This window comes from Nicotiana tomentosiformis, chromosome 11 (assembly GCF_000390325.3).
Source record: "Nicotiana tomentosiformis chromosome 11, ASM39032v3, whole genome shotgun sequence".
Classification (NCBI taxonomy): Eukaryota; Viridiplantae; Streptophyta; class Magnoliopsida; order Solanales; family Solanaceae; genus Nicotiana; species Nicotiana tomentosiformis.
In genome coordinates this window covers 22,769,078-22,792,249 of record NC_090822.1, presented here as the reverse complement: position 1 = coordinate 22,792,249, position 23,172 = coordinate 22,769,078, and positions in this window count along the sequence as shown.

Genomic DNA, 23,172 nt, shown 5'->3' with positions numbered 1-23,172 from the left:
TCTTTGCTTTGTTCCAATAGAGTCTAAGGTAAAGTGGTTTGTATGCCTACTTGACGAAAGGGAACGAACAACCTTTCATTTCCGAGTTTATGGATTGGATTCAGTCAGCCTCATGACATAATCAGAGTGAGGCTTTGTTTACCGACAAACGCTTCTCCAAAGGCGACCCTCTCAAGTTTTCGGCTATTTCCGTCATTGAAGTAGCCTTTCGTCGCCCTACCAAACGAAAGAAGTCACTATCAAACAGCTCGCCCTATTGAAGTACCAAAGGTGCGCTCAGCCCGGTGACTAGGAAATGGGTTTGCCCTTGAATTGAAGTGATGAGGTCGGAAAGAGGGAAGTAGGGCTCCTATTGACTAAAGGTTGGTTCTTCGCTTTCCTTTAGAATGAAAGTTGCTATGAAGCCCCTACTACTTACTTTGTTTGATTCAAAAGGCGAACAGCCCCCCCAACTAGTTGTATGGGGTGGGGTGCTTGTGAAAAGCTGCTTTGGATATGAGTAATTCCTAAAAAAAGGCAAAGTCCGGTATTTGACGAAGATCTTTCTATCAATAGATAGGAATGAGTGTTCGATATAGGGGATAGGATCCATCTGCTCTTTATCTCACAATTTTTTTGTGAGAAATATATATATATCGTTTATCTATCTCTTGTCTATCTATCATTGATTCTCAAGTCAAAAGACTTCGTTTTTGGGTTCCCCGAAGCCCCGAATGGAATGGATCGTTTCTGCCAACGAAATGAACGCGGAGCCCGTTCCGAATGCTTCTACGATCCGGAAGTTCTCGCGAAGAGAATAAGATGCTGCTCCCCTTCCCTCTTTCTTTTCCCGCTTTGCTAATCTTCCCCTCTAACGCGGGCCAGGCGGCGACGGGCGCGGGAGGAAGAAACCTAAGAGAAGATGCTCGTCTCTTAGATCCTTTTTTTCAGTGCAACACAGGAAAGCGCCCTCTTTTTGTCATCCCTGCAGCTTTCGAGATTTTGTATTGAACGCATGGCGTAGCTAGGACCCTTCAAATTCTGTTTGAGCCTATGTTCAAGCCAAACCCACCCCCTATTTTACTAAGGCTGGAAAGAATGCCCACCAAGTTCAGATAAGGGAATGCTTTCCCCAACCATTAAAGGAAAGGCTCGACGAAGGGAGGGAGGTGCGGCGGGGGAAGGAAAACGCTTTCGGAGATCGAGATTTTTTTTTCATCGAAAACGAAGAAGGCCGAGGATGGCCTACGGTGCGTCTTATCTGAAGGGAACACGCTTTTTTGACCGCCGTGGTATGATTGCCGGGCCCTCTCCTCGTTCCGCCCTTCCTATTGGGATAGCTGCCTTCGGGCTTTGCCTGCCCTTTATAATAAAAAATTCCGGCTCGGCCCGGGAAAGCGCTGGCAACAACAGAAAGGAAGGGGTCCATGTAGCTGCTGTGTCCGCCCCCTTCTTAGTCAATGGGGCACAGCAGGTTCGGCATCTACTACAAAAGAGAGAATCCACTTCAGATAACCACGTCTCTGCTAGGCAGCGTGTGGAATGGCCGAGAGCGGACCTTTTTGGATATATAATCCAAGTCGAGAGTAGAGTTACAGGAAAAGCCGTCTGATGGAAAACTACTTTCACGTTCGGTTCAGAGAGCACTTTTTTCGTTGAGAATTCCTCGTTCCCTTTCGTGTGAATTCCCCAGCGGCGAATTCAAAACTTGTGGGGCCCTATCTATTCCATCTCTCGAGCCCCGAAGAAAACCCCCTACCCTTCGGACTCCATATATCTTTTGACTCTATATATGTGGGCACCTGATATCTATGAGGGTTCACCCACCCCGGTTACAGCATTCCTTTCTATTGCGCCTAAAATCTCTATTTCTGCTAATATTTCACGTGTTTCTATTTATGGTTCTTATGGAGCTACATTGCAACAAATCTTCTTTTTCTGCAGCATTGCTTCTATGATCTTAGGAGCACTGGCCGCCATGGCCCAAACGAAAGTAAAAAGACTTCTAGCTCATAGTTCAATTGGACATGTAGGTTATATTCGTACTGGTTTCTCATGTGGAACCATAGAAGGAATTCAATCACTACTAATTGGTATCTTTATTTATGCATCAATGACGATAGATGCATTCGCCATAGTTTTAGCATTACGGCAAACCCGTGTCAAATATATAGCTGATTTGGGCGCTCTAGCCAAAACGAATCCTATTTTGGCTATTACCTTCTCCATTACTATGTTCTCATACGCAGGAATACCCCCGTTAGCCGGCTTTTGTAGCAAATTCTATTTGTTCTTCGCCGCTTTGGGTTGTGGGGCTTACTTCCTAGCCCCAGTGGGAGTAGTGACTAGCGTTATAGGTCGTTGGGCGGCCGGAAGGTTGCCACGAGTAAGTAAGTTTGGGGGACCGAAGGCAGTTCTCCGTGCACCGGACACGTAGCTTACCGAATCAGTTGCGACACGGATGGGAATGCATGCTACGAAAGATAGGGTCGAGTCTGATACATCAACCGTCTACTCAATATCCTTGTACGAGTCCACAATGACTACACGAGATGAACCTTGGTTTGGTGAATTGAAGTTGGCCTTAGGTGTAATAGGACTCCCAGTTACTGCGAGCGATCGTATACTGAGGTGCTCCCCGACGGTTGTTGGAACGATGCGAGCCGGGCCGGGTCTCGATTCAGAAAGATGAATGGCCCAAAAGTCTAAATAGGGGGTTACAAATTCCCCATCTCATTGGGGGCAGAAAACGAATCGACATCTCGATGTGATACAGCCCTTTCGATTTTAGTTGGGAAAGAACGACGAAGTCCATCCGAACCGTCCAATGAAGAATAAGAGGAGAGCAAAGCACCAATGGCACGCGAAGCGCATGCGGAACGAGCACGGAGAAAAAGAAGTGTGGAGGAGAAGCAGCCGAGCTCATTCCCTTCGCTTCCTGGGCCCAAAGCAGTGCAGTCTTTCCTGGCCAAATCAAGGATTTGGGGCTTCTTGCTATGCTACAACACTATAAAAATCCATTTTGATTAGTAATATATATGAATAGAAAGATAGATCCATCCATCTATCCTATCACGAATCTATTGGCATAGAATATGGAATCTTTTCTACGTAAGCTGGTTGTGCAAAGTTTGTTTGTTCATACAGGCAGTGTGATTTTGGGATCTTTTGTTTGCTCCGCAAGGTAGTCAGAGCCAGCCAGTTTTTCATTAAACAGGCATGATAGTCTTCAACTGCACAAAAGTTGTGCGGAGAACTAGTAAGAATTGTGCCTGCCATCCAATTCTTGACGCATGGCGAGATTACTCTACCACTCTATAAATGGAGGCTCGATAAGTGTCTTCACTTCATCAAATTCTTTTCAAAGAAATTGAGTACTAGCACGTATGGCTATGGATACTGCAAACAGGCTTTCTGCAATTGCTGCCGAAATGGGGCAACTGCAAAATGAAATTCAAGAGCACCGTAGAGTGCTAAACTTCCTTTTGAGAAGTGTTAGAACAATGGATCCTGCAAGGAAAGAAGCGCGCATTCGCGCTACCAGAGAGCGCATAGAGGGTTTGGAGGAGAGGCAGCAAGCGCTGCGGGCGGAGCAGGAAGCGCTCATTGTTCATGGAGCACTCAGTCGCCTGGCAGACTAGAAAAAATGAACAAAAAGTAGTTAAGTCACCTTGAGGCTTTCTTATTCCAAGAAAGTATGTAGTTGCAAAAATCAAAATAGTAGTTATAAAATGTTGGCCCTATTAGTTGTTGTGGGTCACGAGCATGTAACTTGTTTTTAATTTCTCTTTATTTTATATAAGCCCTTTCCTTAAGGTTATTTTTGAATTGTGTCCACTGCAGTACTCTAACTCTCTTATAGTGTACTACATTACATGAAACGTAGTTCATGATTTCCCCTTCGCTCTCTTTAGCATTTTGGTTTAACACCACGCAGGCAGCTGGTACCTTCCCAGCTTCTTCATCAGGTAACCTGCCAATTCAACACATTGTCAGCGGCATTTTGCCTGTAAAAATTCATTAATGAATCAGTATCTCCTTTACTTGAACACGGGTTTCGACTTCCACTAAGAGCCCGGTTAGAGAATTATCGTCCTCGCTTCGCTTACCGCCTTCGTCTTTCGCCAGGGCTTATACTTCATCAATGTCCTTACTGCGTTTCACGCTTTTCAGGACCTCGATCCAAGCCCTCAGTCTCAAAAACTTCAGCATGGATGGATAGATGCCATACGGCCGTTAGCTATTAAGTATTTCGTATATAGCAGGACTGTGACCCTCCTCTCAACCCAATCCCTTACTTGACCCTCAAAACTCACTATCGAGTTGTAACCGAAGTAGATCAAGAGAAGGGACGATGCCCAGATGACAGATTTGACCCAATGTCAAACAGGCCAAAGGCTTAGAATGAGACGAGTCAGGGATCCAGAATGACTTCATTGACTGATCACCGAGCAAGAAAGACGCTTTACGCAGCATTTCAGGTCGGAAAACTCTATAAGCGTGTCATCAAGTTAGGTTAGGCCAACCTCGGAACTAGATGTGGTCACCTTTCTGATCTAACACCACAGGCGATGGCCAGGGATCATCCTCTCAATAGGACAGAAAGAAGGAATCTTCCTAGGAAGAACCTAGACGGTTTCTGGAAGCATCCTTTACTTTGTTGTTCACAGTAGCAGCTTGCCAAGTGGGAGAATGAGGACCGTCGGATCGAGGGCATGAAGGCTATAACATAGAGTTGGAGGCCTTATTTATGGGACATCCAGAAAAGCCATCCCATTCAAGAAGCCCCTACTTATACCCCTGCTCCCTTCTATCCTTGATGGATCAATTGAAGAACTTTACAGATCAAAATGGAATTCCGAACCACTATAGAAGCGAACGACTTGATCGCGAACTATAGTCTTTGTTTGTTCGACTGACCGATTCGAATCGATTGGGCTTCGTTCCGGGTAGTGTTTAGTCATAAGCCTGTCTCTTTTGGTCTTCACTTGTCTGCTTTCGTTCCACTCCTTTCCAATTCATTTCTCCGGTTCAACAATTTCAACACCGCGCCCCTTCTCCAGGGCGGCAGATGGGTCTAGAGAACCGAACTGTCTCACGATTTCAATCCGGTTAGAAAAACTTCTCCTGAGCAATTCACGTATCACTTGAGTAGTAGTACGAAACCTTAAGAAAAGGCGATCTACTAGTTGAAAAAAGGAGGATCCGTTGAAGAGTTTATGTTGTCTCGGTAGGGAATAGTCCAATCTTTTCCAGCACCGGTGCAATATGAAAGAGTCCTTTAGAATTCCTTAGAATACGAATGAGATCAAAAAGGCTCTGCCGAGGCTCGAGTAGAAGAAGGGGTACTTGAACAGAGGGCCGTCTCAGACCAGTGAAGATCGGAATTGAGCTGCTTAAGATTCCAATTCAAGTAAGGAAGATTGTCATTAGTCTAGGTATTCTAAATATAAAATACCATTAGCGCCCAAGCTAACCATCTCGACTGATCGATTGGAATGAAACCAATTAATATGGAACTGCTAAAGATGGAAAAAACGCAAGGAACGAAGTTGTGAGAAAGTCCCGTGACATCCAAGTTTGATTTTCGAAATGAAAGATTGAGCAGCTGCTGAAGATGGAGCTGCAGAGGGTAGTTCCGGTAAGAGAGAGAAAGTTTGATTGATAAGGGCATTCTGTGAATGGAGGAATTGGCACAAATCTGATCTGAAGTAATGTGTTGCCGCGAATCGGCTGAAAGAGTTTCAATAGGCCAGGAAACCATTTCCGCTAAAGAGTTCTCTATTGCAATGTTTTTTGGCGGGTCGCTTTCTTTTGAAAAGAGAGGTTTCGCCCTTTCCGGCTCTTCTCCTCCATGCTTCAGTTGCCGAGTATGATTTGGTATAGTTTCAAAGTTTTAAGCTGGAGCCTCACGTCACGGAACGAATGTTTTGTTTTCAAATCAGCTTCGAAGAATGGCCGGGAATCGTCTTCCTAAAAAGAAGAGTCTTCGTTTGAAAAAATATAGTTTTCAATTGGCTCGGCTTCCTTAGATAATCAAATCAAGTTTCAAGCCGGTCAGGTCAATCGTTTCAAAGGAAGAAAATAAAGGCCGAAATCAAGATGAATGTCGACCCGGTAAATCACCTAACTTTGTATAGCTGAAAGTTGCCAAATCGGTTGAAAGAATTGAAAGGAATGCTGGAAAATGAGCTTCAAAGCTTGAACTTCCACTTTCAATAGTCAGAAGAAGCGCGGATGGCACCAGTCCTGATTGATTGTTTTGAAGTGAAGGGCTTTTTCCTACTAATGAGTACAGATATGCGGCCTTAGTATTAGAAAAAGAATTAGCAGGGGTACGTGCGAAGTCTTCAATGAATACCGGGGAATTGGCCAAGTATTACTTCACTTCCTCTTAGTTCAAGCTATTCCTTAGCGATTGTTCATCTTCCACTGCCCGAGGCCTCCAGAAAGAAGGCGTTCTTTTGCATTGCACTTCTTCATGTCTTGGTTCACCGTCGTTCTGAATAAGTCAGATAGTTGATCGAGAAAGCACCGCCCAAAGGTGCTCATTGAGCCGGTCCCCGGTGGCTAAAATCATCTCAAAGCTGAAGTGAAGAAAAAAGCCAAGTTATTGCAAAACAGCAGAATTTCATTCTATAAGGTAGGGCTTTAGTTTTTCACTAGAAGCTCAGCCTAGAGTTGATCGACAGGTTAACCCCGAAATGAGTTGATCGACCGGTTACCCCCCGTAATTGACCCTTAAGCTCGGGGGAATCGGAAACTATTGTATCTTTTCTAAAACGGCACTCTCCCTTGATTTCCACAATAATGTTTGCTTATGAAACCTTTTTTCACGTGGTTCTGGTCTCTTTTCGATTGCTTGACAAAGGGGAACAAAAAGAAAAGCCCTATACACCAAAAGTAAAAAGGGGAAATCCCTTGATCAGGTCTTGAATGAGACCGAAGGTAAGGAGACCCCCCCTAATGAAAAAAGGGCTAAAAAAAAAAGGACGAAGTAATTTCGTATATAAAGATATGGGTTTCCGGGTTTAGATCGAAATTACATCCCCGAAAACCTGGGCTGGAGTATTAGACTTGTTCTGCTTCGATAGAGGCACTGTAACCGTAAGTGGAATAACAATCATTCGGCCGATTGCTCTTACTCTTATCCTTCCTTCGCTGACACAGAAGAGAGAGAGCACTCCCCAAGCCAAGGATGAGTGCCAAAGAGAAGATGCGCAAGCTAGTCTATCAGAAGGAGAAAGCGAGGGAGTGAGATTTTAGGTTTCATTAGGGTAGACTGAAGACCAAGCCAATCTCGATTAAAAAAAGAAAACTTATTGCAACTACGAACGTGAACAGATGCTTTCTCATTAGACTATTTTAACCGATTGTTTATGTCGACCCTACGCTACGATTCTTCTTCTCTTATGAAATTTCTAGTTAGATGAACACTGCTCTGCTGCATGACGGAGTGATCTTTCCCTCTTATGAAAGCCGGTATCTCACTTTCGAAAGAGAGTCTCGACGTGGCGGTGTAGACCTAGCTCCATAGCTGGGCTAGTCACTGGCTAGAGGGCGACCGACCTACCGGACCGGAGGCAGCCGAGAATGTTATGTAAAAAGGACCAAGGAGGATCCTATCCTAAAGGAGAAGGAGGAGGAGTAGGAGCTAGCTTTAGGGGCGGAATCGAAGCGAAGAAATTAGTTCATGCCACGACGATCTATATGGAAGGGAAGTTTTGGAAGATATGGCACTTTCACTTTAGGTCAAATGCTTTTTTGGATGAAACTTTCTTATTTACTATCCCGAGTAGTAAGATTTTTAATACATATTTTAATACGGATACTCTATCTGCTACTAATTTCTTACTTATTAAGAAAGGGTCATGGTCATATAGACATTTTGCTCTTTTTTTCGCATTTTTTTGACTCCCCTTCCTCAAGTGGAGAAACGGATTCGTCCAGTTCTACTACTACTAGAATTATAGGATCATCCCATACAAATTCACTTCCAGTTAGGCAGGATAATCCGGCGCCCCCCCTTCTCTCCAATTCTCATTTTCTTTGGGGTCGTCAGTTCCCAGAGCTTGAGGATCTGGAGATAGACCTCTATGCTCGAATCCGTCTCTTAGAAGCACGCCTAATCGACCAATTACCTCCTCAACTTAACGCTGGGGGATACGAAGAGTTAGTGAGAAGCTTTTTAAATGAAACCCGAACTCCGATTGAATTTCTATCAGCGGTAAATAATGAGCTGTTCGATATCAAAGTTTTAGAGTTAAAAGCGAATCTTCAGGATCAACTTTTTAATCTCTTTCTCAATGAACCGGACAGCGAATTTCTTCCGATTTTACGCGAATCCCCTTTTAGGGAACAAGGCTTAAGGCCAGAAATCCTAGAGTATATAATTCTGCAGTTAGACAGAGCCGGTCTGACCGATCCGCATCCCCGCGATCCTGTAATGAAGACAGTACTCGAAGAATTTCTTCGGAGAATGCTACTTCAACTACAGCAGCAAGGGCGAAATAGCCCCGTCTATCATGACTTTCTCCGCTATTTTCGGAATGGGGGAGACTAGGTGAGGGGTGAACCTTCTGTCTGATTCAATCTGATGCTTTCAAATCCGCTTAAAGAGTACTTTGGTGTCACTTAGTATAGGGAAGTGTCCCTTTTTGTTGTCTTCGTCCATCTTTTTTTCTCCCATGCTTTCCGTTGGTCAACAACCAACCAAAGTGCTCTATACTTCTTCACTACTCGTACAGGCTTGACGGAGTTAAGCTGTATTGAGGGAATCGTTTTGTCTCAATCAATCAAGAATGCCTCAACTGGATAAATTCACTTATTTCACACTGGATCTAGCGCAGATCGTCTCCAGCCCACTTGAACAATTTGAAATAATCCCATTGATTCCTATGAAAATAGGAAACTTATATTTCTCATTCACAAATCCATCTTTGTTTATGCTACTAACTCTCAGTTTGGTCCTACTTTTGGTTTATTTTGTTACTAAAAAGGGAGGAGGAAACTCAGTACCAAATGCTTGGCAATCCTTGGTAGAGCTTATTTATGATTTCGTGCTGAACCCGGTAAACGAACAAATAGGTGGTCTTTCCGGAAATGTTAAACAAAAGTTTTCCCCTCGCATCTCGGTCACTTTTACTTTTTCGTTATTTTGTAATCCCCAGGGTATGATACCTTATAGCTTCACAGTTACAAGTCATTTTCTCATTACTTTGGGTCTCTCATTTTCTATTTTTATTGGCATTACTATAGTGGGATTTCAAAAAAATGGGCTTCATTTTTTAAGCTTCTTATTACCTGCAGGAGTCCCACTGCCATTAGCACCTTTTTTAGTACTCCTTGAGCTAATCCCTTATTGTTTTCGAGCATTAAGCTCAGGAATACGTTTATTTGCTAATATGATGGCCGGTCATAGTTCAGTAAAGATTTTAAGTGGGTTCGCTTGGACTATGCTATGTATGAATGATCTTTTATATTTCATAGGGGATCTTGGTCCTTTATTTATAGTTCTTGCATTAACCGGTCTGGAATTAGGTGTAGCTATATCACAAGCTCATGTTTCTACGATCTTAATCTGTATTTACTTGAATGATGCTATAAATCTTCATCAAAGTGCTTATTTTTTTATAATTGAACAAAAGCGAGTCTGAATGGGTATACTTAGTCGTGGAGCATTCCGAGTATTTGCTTTAGGGATCGTTCCTGCGCATCTCCTTACTTTATAGCAGTTATTGCTCCGGTTCCAGAAGGTATAGCTCTCGCCTCAGCTTTTTCTTTGAAATCGGAGACTGTTCCAATTTCCTACTGAGATAGGCAAGCGGAGGGAGAACTAGACGTATCTTGCTAGGCAAAGACAGGTTAGAATGGATAGCTCGCGGGTGGGATTGACGGGATAGATCACTATTGCAGAAGGAGGTAGAACCGGGGGAAGAATTATGGCTATAAAGGTCCTCGCCCTCTTAGGCACATGGTTCTAAAGATTCAATCTCAAAGCGGTACTAAAGATTAGGCAGAGGAAGAACTAGAACTAGAATTCTTCGCCCCTCCCCTTGTACCAAGAAGCAAGTTCAGAACATAAGGATAATGGGCTCGTCTATTATAAGTTATTAGTTTACGGAGCTATCTCAGATATCTCGAGTAAGGAGACGGGACGGGATAGTTAGAGTTCTATTTCTAGGAAGGAAGAGACTATCGGGAAGCTCACTCTCGGCCGGGCTCGAAGCAGAAGGTAGAACGTAATATCTCTTGTTGGTTCAGCTCATCAAGCTATTACAAAAGAGTCCAGCGGAGACAAAGAAAGAAGCCATTTTTACGGTATTTTCGCTTCCAGTCCGGATCCATCCTAAACCAAAGAGCGGGGCTAAGCGAGGGGCATAGCGATACAGTGTTCATACTCGAGTTGCTCAAATCCAGTAGGAATATCAGGAATAGTAGGATCTAGTAGGAGCTTGCCTTGGAATGCAGTGAGGGAGCCCGGAGCTATTGAATTATTTCATAACCCAAGGAGAAGAATAGGACTCTTTACCAGTATCATAACCTCTCGATGGGAAATGGAACTTAGATCACGATGTGAACCTACTTATGAGTGGAATTTCGTTGACAAGCAAATTCCCCGGGAAAACGAACTTTTCTCCAATTGAGATGCTTTCTTCATTTATGGATTCTATGCGAGATTCGGTTAGTGTGAAGTGTGATCCTGGCTCAGAAGGAAAAGCTATATGCTTAACACATAGAGTTCGATGTAGGTAAGGATGTGCTCCAAAGTTTTCAATTCCACCTTATCAACCTGAAAAGAGCTAATACGGGCTTAGCCTGCCTTTTATCTTATCCTTCTATTCTAGGCGAGGAGGGAAATTTAGAATAAATAGCCCCAGAAAAAACTACAAACTAGTCAAAGGACAGCCTGCCTTATTCTTCTCCCGTTCGGGACCCCTATTTTCTCGGAGATAGCCTGGTCTGAGCTAGAACAGCAGATTCGTGAGCAAGAGCGTATTTCACAGCTGATTCAACAACAGCCATTTTTTCTGGGGAACTTTCATATGAGTCTGTTCTTTCTTTTAATCCACTATAAAGGTTCTAAATTTTCTCCTGAATATAAAGGATAATTACATTCTTGAAAGGATCAAGGGCTCTACCCTCTCGCATAAAGTCTTACGCTCTTATCGTCAACCTTCGTGGCTTTTTGCTCGTTTGGTCTCGCTATTTCATTCCTGGTTCTCTCTTTCAAGCTTCTTTCCATCCTGGGGATTTCTTCTCATTCCGTCCGTTCTGCTAGCTGGTGTCGCCTTCTCTCTTACTTATCTATTCCCATCCATCTTTACCTCTCCTACTCCACTACTTCCCTCCTTCAAGGCGTGATTAATGCGCCTTAAACCTCTCTCTTGAAAAAGAGCATTTTTTAGTGGAGCCTTAGCACGTGAACCCATAGGAACAGGGCCCTTCTTCTTTGCAAAAAAGCTGATGAATTATCATCACATCAGTAGGCGCAGAAAGCAAATCTTGGTATTGACTTATTGAAAATCTCTTTGAGATTGCTTAGACAAATCTTTTTGTGTGAGGCCGAGGCCGAAGCCGAGCGAGCGACGACGACGGCGCGAGGCTTGCTTTCTTCTTAACTCTTTAAGAGCTACAAGAAGAGCAATTATATATATACCCACCAAAAATCTTTTCCTCTTCCAATATGGGACAATGTCTCATTGTCAAGAGGGAAAAACTTAAAATTTTACTCAAAAATTTTATTTTTCCCTCCATTTCCCATTCACCCTCATTTTAAGACCATTTCATCTTAAATAACAAAAACCTCAACACAATCTTGACTCTTGAGCTCAGCAATGAATATGACCGAAAACCTAAATCGAGTTAGCTAAAATTTCTGTAAGCTATTTTTAGTTTCTCATGTTTTATATTATAATATTGTTTAAAAGACAAATATTTAATTGTACCCGATGTTTATACCAAATCAAATATATAGATTAACTTTAACATTACATAGTAAAATGAATAGATATATCATTTAATCATTATTAACTGATAAAAATTTAATTAATTTGATATAAACACTATGTGCATGTAAGTTTTTTCCTAGTTTAAGATCTATTTTAGTTATGTGCTCAATGTGAATTTCTTTTCTAAACTTTTTCTAAAGGAAACAATTTTTTTCCTAGATCAACTAGTTAAATTTTGTTCATCTATTTAAACTTTAATTCACTATCAATTAACTCATTAGACCATTAGCTTCGTTAGAAAAAGAAGCAGACCGTATATTAGAGTTTTATGTGCCATATTCATTGTGGTATCTGGTATGTTAGAAAAAGATGCAGACCATATAGAGCTTGTTGAGCTAAGCTGAAAATTAGTTTTGATAATTAACGAATCATTGTCTAAGAACCTTCCTCGAATATATTTGTTGAACTAAGATGCAGGGTTGTACGTCTGATTAACAGATATTGAAAGAACCAGTGTAAAGAATAGCAGAAAAAAAGTATTGTTTGGAGACCTTCTGCTAGCCCAAGATCGTTAACCAAAAATAGGATGATTCAACTAAAGAAGAGGAAGGTTTAAAAAGAGCAAAGTTTTGGAGAGGAGAATTTTGTTTAGGAAAGAAGGTTTCTTGATTTTTGCTTGGTTACAAATGAACAAAACACCCCCTATTTATACTTGTTTATGGATGATTCTAGATATGGTTCTAGATAATGTACAAGGGGGTCCAAGGCTCCCCCTTTCTCTTAACTCTTCGGCAACTGCATTATCTAGAGAAGCACCTGCAATGGGCAAGCTTGAAGCTCAATTATTCAAAGTTTTTGAACTCGCTCCATCCAATGCAGCTCCATAATATAAAGATATTTCGTCGAATATGACATCCCTTGAGACAACAAAGAGATTAGTTTTAGGATCCATTCACTTCCATCCCTTTTTCCTTTCATCATATCCGACAAAGATGTATTTTCGTACCTTGGCATCCAACTTGCTCCGTTGAGCATGAAACTCAACAAGAAGATGACTCGTGTGGTTCGGGAAGATCAAAAAGAACTATTATCAAGCCATCTCGCTTCAGAGATGGAAATTTTGTCAGTACGTATTCGTGTTTCTTTGCAGGGCCAATTGATGATGAAGAACCTTCCTCCTTCGAAGAAGCTAAAGGAATCAAAGATAGGGAGCTTGCTATGGATGATGAAATGGAGGCTCTGATGAAAAATCACATTCGGAATGTCAACATAACAAATAGAGCCAAAAACCCTGAGGTGTTTAACGCTAGGATTTTCTCCAAACATTAATTCATAGAGAGACTTCATATTGTTTGGAGAAAGCGGCATCCTGTTAATCACGTACGCTGCACATTTCATACCTTCAGCCCATAAGGCTCTAAGTAAATTCTTGGCATGAACCCAACTCTTACATGTCTCAGTTATGTGTTGGATATTCCTTTCAGCCACTCCATTTTGTTGTGGCGAATCAGCGCATGTGATTCCTCTTTTAATGTTATGTTGACGATAAAAAGAAAGAAACTCATCTGAAGTGAACTCACCGCCATTATCAGATCGCAGCCGCCTTATTCTGGAATCGAGTTCGCCTTCAACCGTTTCTTTGAACTCCACAAACTTATTGAAAACTTCTGACTTGTGCTTCACAAATTAAACCCATAGTAAAATCATCAATGAAAATTAGTATATAAGAATAGCCTAAGAATGAAGGAGTTCTCGTTAGCCCCATCAAGTCACTATGAATAAGTTCTAGTGGGGCATTGCACCTTGATAATGATCTGGCAAATGGAAGACGATGTGCCTTTCCATATTGACATCCTTCACAAACCTCTCCTCTACCAAAATTTATTAAGTTAGGCAATCTTTTTACTAGATTCAATTTTACCATGGCTTTTAATTTATCCACGCTTAGATGTCCAAGTCTAGCATGCCAAAGATGTGTATTATCATTGCTACTCATCTTCTCAATATATGAATTAGAGGCAGATAAGACATATAAATCATTAACTCTCTTACCTGAGTGAATGATATCTGCCTTGAGCACCTTAATATTTCGGAGGAAGTTCACATCGCGTGGGCCAAATAGCAAATAGTTTCCAGCATCTACAGTATTTGCAACTGAAAATACATTTTTCTTCATACCTGGAACATGAAAGACACTACTGAGAGTGATTGCGTCTTTTTGCTTCTCGTTGATCACAATAGTGCCTTCCCTCTCCACATTATGGACTATATTGTCTGTTGTCACAATGACATCATGTCCATTATATTCACAAAATGTGGAGAATTTGGATTGATCTCCAGTGAGATGGTGACCACATCCTGAATCCACGATCCAGTCTCTTTCAAAATTTATGGAAGCTATGGCATTTATTGCTCGATTCTCTGCTGCGAAGCTCTTTTTCCAGTCTTCTTCTTTTTCTTCTTCTTTTTCTTCTTCAGCAGCTTTCTTGGTTTGGGCCATATTGCTCTCTTTAGCTCGACAATATCTTTTTATGTGTCCGATTTTTCCACAACGATAACTTTTATTTTCCTTTTATCGTTAATGGAAGACTCCCCCTTCTTTCTTGGCGAGCTTGAACCATTTGAGGATTGAGAGTGCATGCTATCTTTCGATTTCACTTTAACATTCCTGTTATCGGCGACAAGAGCATTTCCTTCCCCTTCTTTGACAGATACACTAGCCATTTGTTTGGCTAGTAGCTCCTGTGATGACAACCAATTCTCAAATTCTTCCAAGGATGGTTGGTGAACCCATCCTTGAATCGATGTAACAAAGGGAATATATTCTGGCTTTAAACCACGAATAATTCTTCTTCTTCTTCGTGCTTCGGAGATAACCTCGTCCGGATTCAATAGAGAAATTTCGGAACATAGATTTTTAACCTTCAAAAAATACTCGGCGATAGAGAGACTACCTTGAGTAGTGTTATCCAATTCATTCTCCAAAATCTGTAGTCGAGCTTCATCCTTCTTGTTGAACAGCCGATCGAAGGTCCTCCATATTTCATGAGCTGATTTATTCCTTGTAATATGATCAAATAAGTTGGGAGAGATAGATCTCTTTAAGATAAACTCCGCCTTGAGATAATGTACAAGGAAGATTATAGCTAACCTTACCTTCTAATAACACTTTAGAATATCTAGATATTTCTCCAAGATAAATATCCAAAAGTATTATACTAGGTCATTCTAGAGAAATCTTTATTTTTCAAACAATCAACTTTACTTTATTTTTCTCACAACCAGGTTCCCAGAGTGTGACGATCAGAAGCTAAAAGTATAATTTCTATTGTAAGCAGGATTCTGCGAGGATTTCTTACTTGGGCTGGAAGCGTGTTACTGGTAGAAGGAATCCGTGTACAACAAGGAGTCATTAGTTACTATACTTGCATAAAAGCAAAAGGAGTGTATAAGTTGGAAATATTTAAGAAACCAAGTCCTAATATGATTGTTTTCCTTAACCAAAATATTCTAGGTTTTAATTAGAGCTTTAATTGAAGATGAAGTAGGCCAACTTACTCCTATATAAAGGCATGATTGCTGCTATTATTGAAGACTACTGCTATTTTGCACACATGCATAAAGATCACTCTTGGCAAATAGCAATTATTGCAAGAAGGTATTTTGCAGATTCAAGTTGTTCAATGAAAAAACCTGATCTAGACGTGAATCTGTTTTGTTCTTGAGTTGTTTTGACTTGAGTTATCAATCTTAAATTGTAACGTATTCTGCTTTTCTAGAAGTATTGTTATAGGTGAACAATTCTGGAGTTTTTATTTGGCTTTTGAGGCTAGAGTTTATAAAAAGGATAGCTACAATTGAGTTGATTATAGGGGTTGGGAACTAGAGTTTATAGTTCCTAAATTATTGAGGTGTAACCTAAAATCGCTCTTTAAAGTCAGTGAAGTTTGAAGGCAAATTCTACGAAGGTAGATCGTGATTTTTACTCTTTAAGTAAGGAGCTTTTCCACATAAAATCCTGTGTTATTTACTCTCTGTCTTTAATTTTACAGTTTACATTCGAATTTATTAGGTTAAACAACCAGATTCTTTAACTAGCGAAAATCGGGTACAACATAATCCAGCCCGCCTCTTGTGTCTTAGTGCACCTTTAAAATAACAGAACTACAATTTAACAGCTACATTTCCATCTTATATATAACACTTAAATATGAAGTTTAATTCCTCAAAAACCCTTCTCCTCTCTCTGTTTTACTATTCACACGTTAACTCCAAATCTCCAATATTTGAGAAAGACGATATATAAAAAGGTGGGATTAAAGGAGATACATATCTTGCCTAGTGAGACTGTTGGATCGCTGAGCATGGTAATTGGTGACAGGAAGCAGCAGCAAAACGTATAGGGTGTTACTCAAATATATAGGTGTCAAGGGGCCTAGCCGGGCTGGTCACGGGTTGAGGAAACACTACTAAAAATCTGCTAAAAACCGATCAACTATTTCCGACCAACGTTGGTCGGTCAAAAAAAGCGACCAAAAACCTTCCAGGTTGGACGGAAACTGGGGAAAAAAAAATTTATATTTTTTTAAAACTAAATACCGACCAACGTTGGTCGGTAAATTGGTCAACGAATTGACCCAGCTGGTCAGACAAGAAAATTTTGGATTACCGACCAATGTTGGTCGGTAATCTGGATCCAATTTTTTAAATTTTAATAATTATTTTATTATTTAAAATATTTTATAATATTTAAGAATTTATATTTAAAATTACCGACCAACGTTGGTCGGTTAATGTAGGGGAAGCATTTACCGACCAACTTTGATCGGTAATTATTATTTTCTGCAAAATAACCGACCAAAGTTGGTCGGTTATTACGTCAACATTGATCAAACTTTTGAATTACTTTTATATTTACTATCTAAATAATATAAATGTAATTCGTTAACACTTTTGTAATACAAATAATGAATACACTAACATATACTATATATAACATGCTATTTGTAAATTGATTCATCGACTTATAACTTACTTAGATGCATCGATGAATATTAAAAACAAAACGTTTGACCTATATCGACTAATAGTAAAAACAAAACGTCTCGACTTATATCGATTAATCTAGCTATGCCATGCATTATTAGTGATGAATGAATGAAAAATAAAAGAATTAATACTAAACATCTTTGACATATATATATATATATATATATATATATATATATATATATATATATATATATATCACAAATTAAATAAACGAAAGAAGATATTAGTATTAAGTAAACAAGTTAAATTAATAGGTCAAACATGGTCAAACTTTAACAAGCTATATATATACACACTAACATATACTATAACAAGCTATATATATAGTTAAAGTATTACAGTGAAGTGTGTTTGTGTGTGTATATATATATATATATATATAAGAACACGAAGCGCTAGGACCACAGGGTCGAGTTCTTTTAGGGATAGATTTGGGAAGATACTAATTAGTATATATACTTTATCATCAAATATATCTATTTGTAAATTGATTCATCGACTTATAACTTACTTAGATGTATCGATGAATATTAATCGATGATTCATCAAAACGTCTCGACCTATATATCGATTAATCTATGTCATGCATTATTAGTGATGAACGAATGAAAAAAGAAGTTATTAGCATCAATTACAATATAGTGTATGTGTGTGTGAGAGAAATTACTCACATACTTAATTATAACTTAGAAAATTTACTTAGATAGATGCTGTTATAATTTATTAAAATTAAATAGTTAATATAATTATTTATAAAGATTATGCTTATAGTTTATAATTATTTATAATAATTACATAGTTAAATAAAATAAATGCTTGTAGTTTATAATATTTTTTTATAGTTTATAATATTTTAAGAAAAAAACACAAAAAAAAAAGAATTTAATTTTTTTTTAAAAAAAAACCGACGAAAGTTGGTCGGTTTTTGGTCAAACGGTCAACACTTAATGTACCGACCAAAATTACCGACCAACTTTGGTTGGTAATTCTAAAATCAGAGAATTGAAAAACGGGAAAAACCCCCATTTCTCTGAAATTTTCCCCTCTTCACTCAAAACCTTCCCCTCTCCTTCTCCCAGCCCTCGCCCTCGCCGTCCAGCCCTCGCCCTCGCCGCGCCATCGCCCTCGCCGCTGCCACTGCCACTGCCGCCCCTCTCCTTCTCCATCTCCTAAAAATTCTAGGTTTGAATTACAGCCCATTTATTTATTATTTCTAGGTTTTGTTAATTAGTTATGAATTAGTATCAATTGATTAGTGTTTCAATTATTTGAACATTGCATTTTATTGAGGATTAGGGTTTAGGTCTTGTTTTAATTAGTTTTGTTAATTAGTCAATTAGTTATGAATTAGTTTAGTTTAGGGTATGGGTTGAATTTCTTTAGTTTAGTTAGTTTATGTTTAAACTCGTAGGATATGAATTGAAATTTTAGTTTTTAGGATTTGTTCTTGTGAATTAAACTTTTAGGATATGAATTGAACTTTTAAGATATGAATTGGACCTTTTGGATATGAATTAAACTTTTAGGATATAAATTGGTGTAATTAGGAAAAAATAATTAATTTAGTTATCTTGAATTAACTAAAAAAGATATAATTAATTTATAATTGTAGAATAAATTAATTTGTTCTTGTGAATCGAACTTTTAGGGTATGGGTTGAATTTCTTTAGTTTAATTAGTTTATGTTTAAACTCGTAGGATATGAATTGAAATTTTAGTTTTTAGGATTTGTTCTTGTGAATTGAACTTTTAGGATATGAATTGAACTTTTAAGATATGAATTGGACCTTTTGGATATGAATTGAACTTTTAGGATATAAATTGGTGTAATTAGAAAAAAATAATTATCTTGAATTAACTAAAAAAGATATAATTAATTTATAATTGTAGAATAAATTAATTTGTTCTTGTGAATCAAACTTTTAGGGTATGGGTTGAATTTCTTTAGTTTAGTTAGTTTATGTTTAAACTCGTAGGATATGAATTGAAATTTTAGTTTTTAGGATTTGTTCTTGTGAATTGAACTTTTAGGATATGAATTGAACTTTTAAAATATGAATTGGACCTTTTGGATATGAATTGAACTTTTAGGATATAAATTGGTGTAATTAGGAAAAAATAATTAAGTTAGTTATCTTGAATTAATTTATAATTGTAGAATAAATTAATTTATTCTTGTGAATCGAACTTTTAGGGTATGGGTTGAATTTCTTTAGTTTAATTAGTTTATGTTTAAACTCGTAGGATATGAATTGAAATTTTAGTTTTTAGGATTTGTTCTTGTGAATTGAACTTTTAGGATATGAATTGAACTTTTAAGATATGAATTGGACCTTTTGGATATGAATTGAACTTTTAGGATATAAATTGGTGTAATTAGAAAAAAATAATTATCTTGAATTAACTAAAAAAGATATAATTAATTTATAATTATAGAATAAATTAATTTATTCTTGTGAATCAAACTTTTAGGGTATGGGTTGAATTTCTTTAGTTTAGTTAGTTTATGTTTAAACTCGTAGGATATGAATTGAAATTTTAGTTTTTAGGATTTGTTCTTGTGAATTGAACTTTTAGGATATGAATTGAACTTTTAAGATATGAATTGGACCTTTTGGATATGAATTGAAATTTTAGGATATAAATTGGTATAATTAGGAAAAAATAATTATCTTGAATTAACTAAAAAAGATATAATTAATTTATAATTGTAGAATAAATTAATTTGTTCTTGTTTTATTTGTATAGATGGAACATCGTACTTGGATGTACAATAGAAATTATCCTAATCGGCGGGGATTGCGGGAGGATTTTGTAGAAGGGGTTGATGACTTTATTAGACATGCAATGTCACTTCCACCATACCAAAGTGAATGAGTAATTAGGTGCCCTTGTGTCAGGTGCGATTGTATGAAGTTTAAAAAATCGGAGGAAGTTAAGCTTCATCTTTATAGGAAGGGGTTTATAGAGAATTACTTTGTGTGGACTAATCATGGAGAGATCGATGGTAGCCGTGGGATATTTCATAACATGGTTGTTGGTGAAAGTAGTAGGTCGGTGGAGAATACAAATCTTGATTCTAGAATTCAGGATATGGTTGCGGATGCTTTTGGGGGTGAGCCCAATGAAAATGTTGAACAAACTCCTAATGATGACGCAAAACGTTTTTATGAACAGTTAGAGGAAGCTAGTCGTCCACTACGTGAAGGAAGTCCGCACTCTGAGCTGTCTGTTGCAGTTAGATTACTAAGTATCAAATCTAATTGGAATATTTCTCAAGCAGCCATGGACTCTTTCATTGACCTTATGAGTGAACTAGTTGACCCTAATATCAACTTACCTGGTGATTTCTATAAGGCGAAGAGATTGGTTTCTAAGTTAGGACTTTCGTCAATGAGAATTGATTGTTGTGAAGATAGTTGCATGTTATATTATAAAGATGATGCAACTTTAGACAGTTGTAAATTTTGCGAAAAGCCTCATTTCAAGAGGCTTTCCAGCTGGAATATGGTTGCTGTCAAGGCGATGCATTATTTACCTCTTATACCTAGGTTAAAGAGGTTATATGCGTCGATGAGTTCTGCTCCTCATATGAGATGGCACTTTGAAAATAAAAGACCACCTGGTGTTATGTGTCATCTTTCAGATGGAGAAGCTTAGAAGTACTTTGATAGGACATATCCAGATTTTGCTAGTGAACCAAGGAACATTCGGTTAGGTCTGTGTGCGGATGGCTTCACGCCTTTTTCTATATCTACGATACCATATTCATGTTGGCCTGTCTTTCTTACACCTTATAATCTACCACCTGAGTTGTGTATGACTAGTCCATATATATTCTTAAATTATATTATCTCCGGTCCACGTAATCCGAAAAGTTTGATTGATGTATATTTGCAACCTTTGATTAATGAGCTAAAACAATTGTGGTATGATGGTGTTGAAACATATGACATATCAACCAAGCAGAATTTTAATTTGCGTGCTAATTTAATGTGGACTATTAATAATTTTTCTGCATATGGAATGTTGTCTGGGTGGATGACTGCTGGGAAGCTAGCTTGTCCTTACTGCATGAAAAATAGTAAAGCGTTCACTTTGAAACATGGCCGAAAGCAATCATGGTTTGATTGTCACCGTCAATTCTTGCCTGATGATCATGAGTTTAGAAGGATGAAAAATGCATTCAAAAAGAATAAAGTGGAATATGATTCTCCACCTCCGATACTTTCAGGTGAGGAAATTTGGGAGAGGGTCCAGAACTTCAGTAAAGTTACTGAGGCTCCACCTTATAGATTCCCCGGATATGGTGTTAATCATAATTGGACGAAACAGAGTATATTTTGGGAGTTGCCTTATTGGAAGGATAATCTTCTCCGACACAACCTTGATGTCATGCATATTGAGAAGAATTATTTTGATAATTTGTTCAACACAGTGATGGATGTTAAAGGTAAGACAAAAGATAACCCGAAGGCTAGAATGGACTTACAAGAATATTGCAGGCGGCCTGAATTATACTTGCAGACAGCAAACAATGGTAAGGTGTTCAAGCCCAAAGCAAGTTACACATTCACTTTGGAGGAAAGACGACAAATTTGTGATTGGGTTACGAAATTGAAGATTCCTGAGGGTTATGCGTCGAATCTTGGAAAAAAGTAGATATAGAGGTAGGGAAGTTGAGCCATTTGAAAAGTCATGACTGCCATATTTTCATGGAGACCTTAGTGCCTATTGCATTTTGTGGTTTGCCTGAAAGAATCTGGAAACCCATCACAGAGATTAGTTTGTTTTTCAAAGACTTGTGTTCTACCACATTAAGGGAAGAAAACCTACTTCGGATGGACCAGAACATCCGTGTAATTTCTAGTAAGATGGAAAAAATATTCCCATGTGGTTTCTTTGATGTGATGGAACACCTTCCAATACACCTTGTACACGAGGCACGACTTGGAGGGCCTGTTCAATGCAGATGGATGTATCCCTTTGAGAGGTAATATTATAAGTTTGATGTAATATTCTATTTTATTTGAATGTTCTTGGCTAACATGAGATTATGTAGGACAATTGGCAAATGCAAATAATTTGTTAAGCAGAGGAATAAGATTGAAGGATCGAAGGATCTATATGCGAAGCCTATCTTGCAAAGAAAACTGCACATTTTTGTTCTTATTATTTTGAGAGTAACGTGCCATGTTCTAGGAATAGGCCCAATAGGCACACGGTCGAATGTGTGAATGATCTATTATATCCACCAATGTCCATATTCAATCAACCAGGCCAATGTTCTAAGGATGTTAGAAAGAGAAGTTTGAGTGATATGGAGTACAAGTCAGCTACACTTCATGTGTTGCTAAATTATCCCGAAGTTGTACCATTTCTCAAGTAAGTATTGATTTATTAGTTATCAAAATATAAAATTTACTGTGACTACATATTGATGCAACTACTAAAAATATTTGATATGTCACAGTCACTTCGTGGGTCAATTTGGCTATGATGCTGTATATACGAGATTTGATACGTGGTTCAAACAGTTTGTAAGTGTGTGTGTGTGTATATATATATATATATATATATACATATGTAGTGAATGTATAAAAATTGATTCATAAGTTGTGCTAACTTATGACTTTTTTTAACTCTATGTAGGTAAATAATCCAAATAATGGTGTAAATCAATTTTTGAAAGATATATCTTGGGGACCTGGGCTTCAGGTCACAACAATGTCTAAGTACGTAGTGAATGGTTATAAGTTTCATACAGAGGATTGCTCTAAAAATAAAAATAGCAACAACAACGGGGTGTGGGTTCAAGGTGGTGATGGCAACCAAGTTGGAGATATTGATTATTATGGTGTGGTCAAAGAAATATTACAACTAGAATATACAGGTTGGCCATATAAGAAATTGATACTCTTTAGATGCAAGTGGTTTGACCCAAATCCAACAAGAGGTACAAGAGTACACAACCAATATAACATAATTGAGGTTAATCATACGAGGGAGTATGATCGCTATGATCCTTTCATAATTGCACATAACGTTAGGCAAGTGTATTATGCTCCTTATCCATTGCGGCGGAATAAGTCCGATTGGTGGGTTGTAATAAAAACTAAGCTTGTAGGTAGGGTGAAAGTCGAGAATGTGTTAGATGTTGCATATCAAAACGATATCTCCAATGTTCACC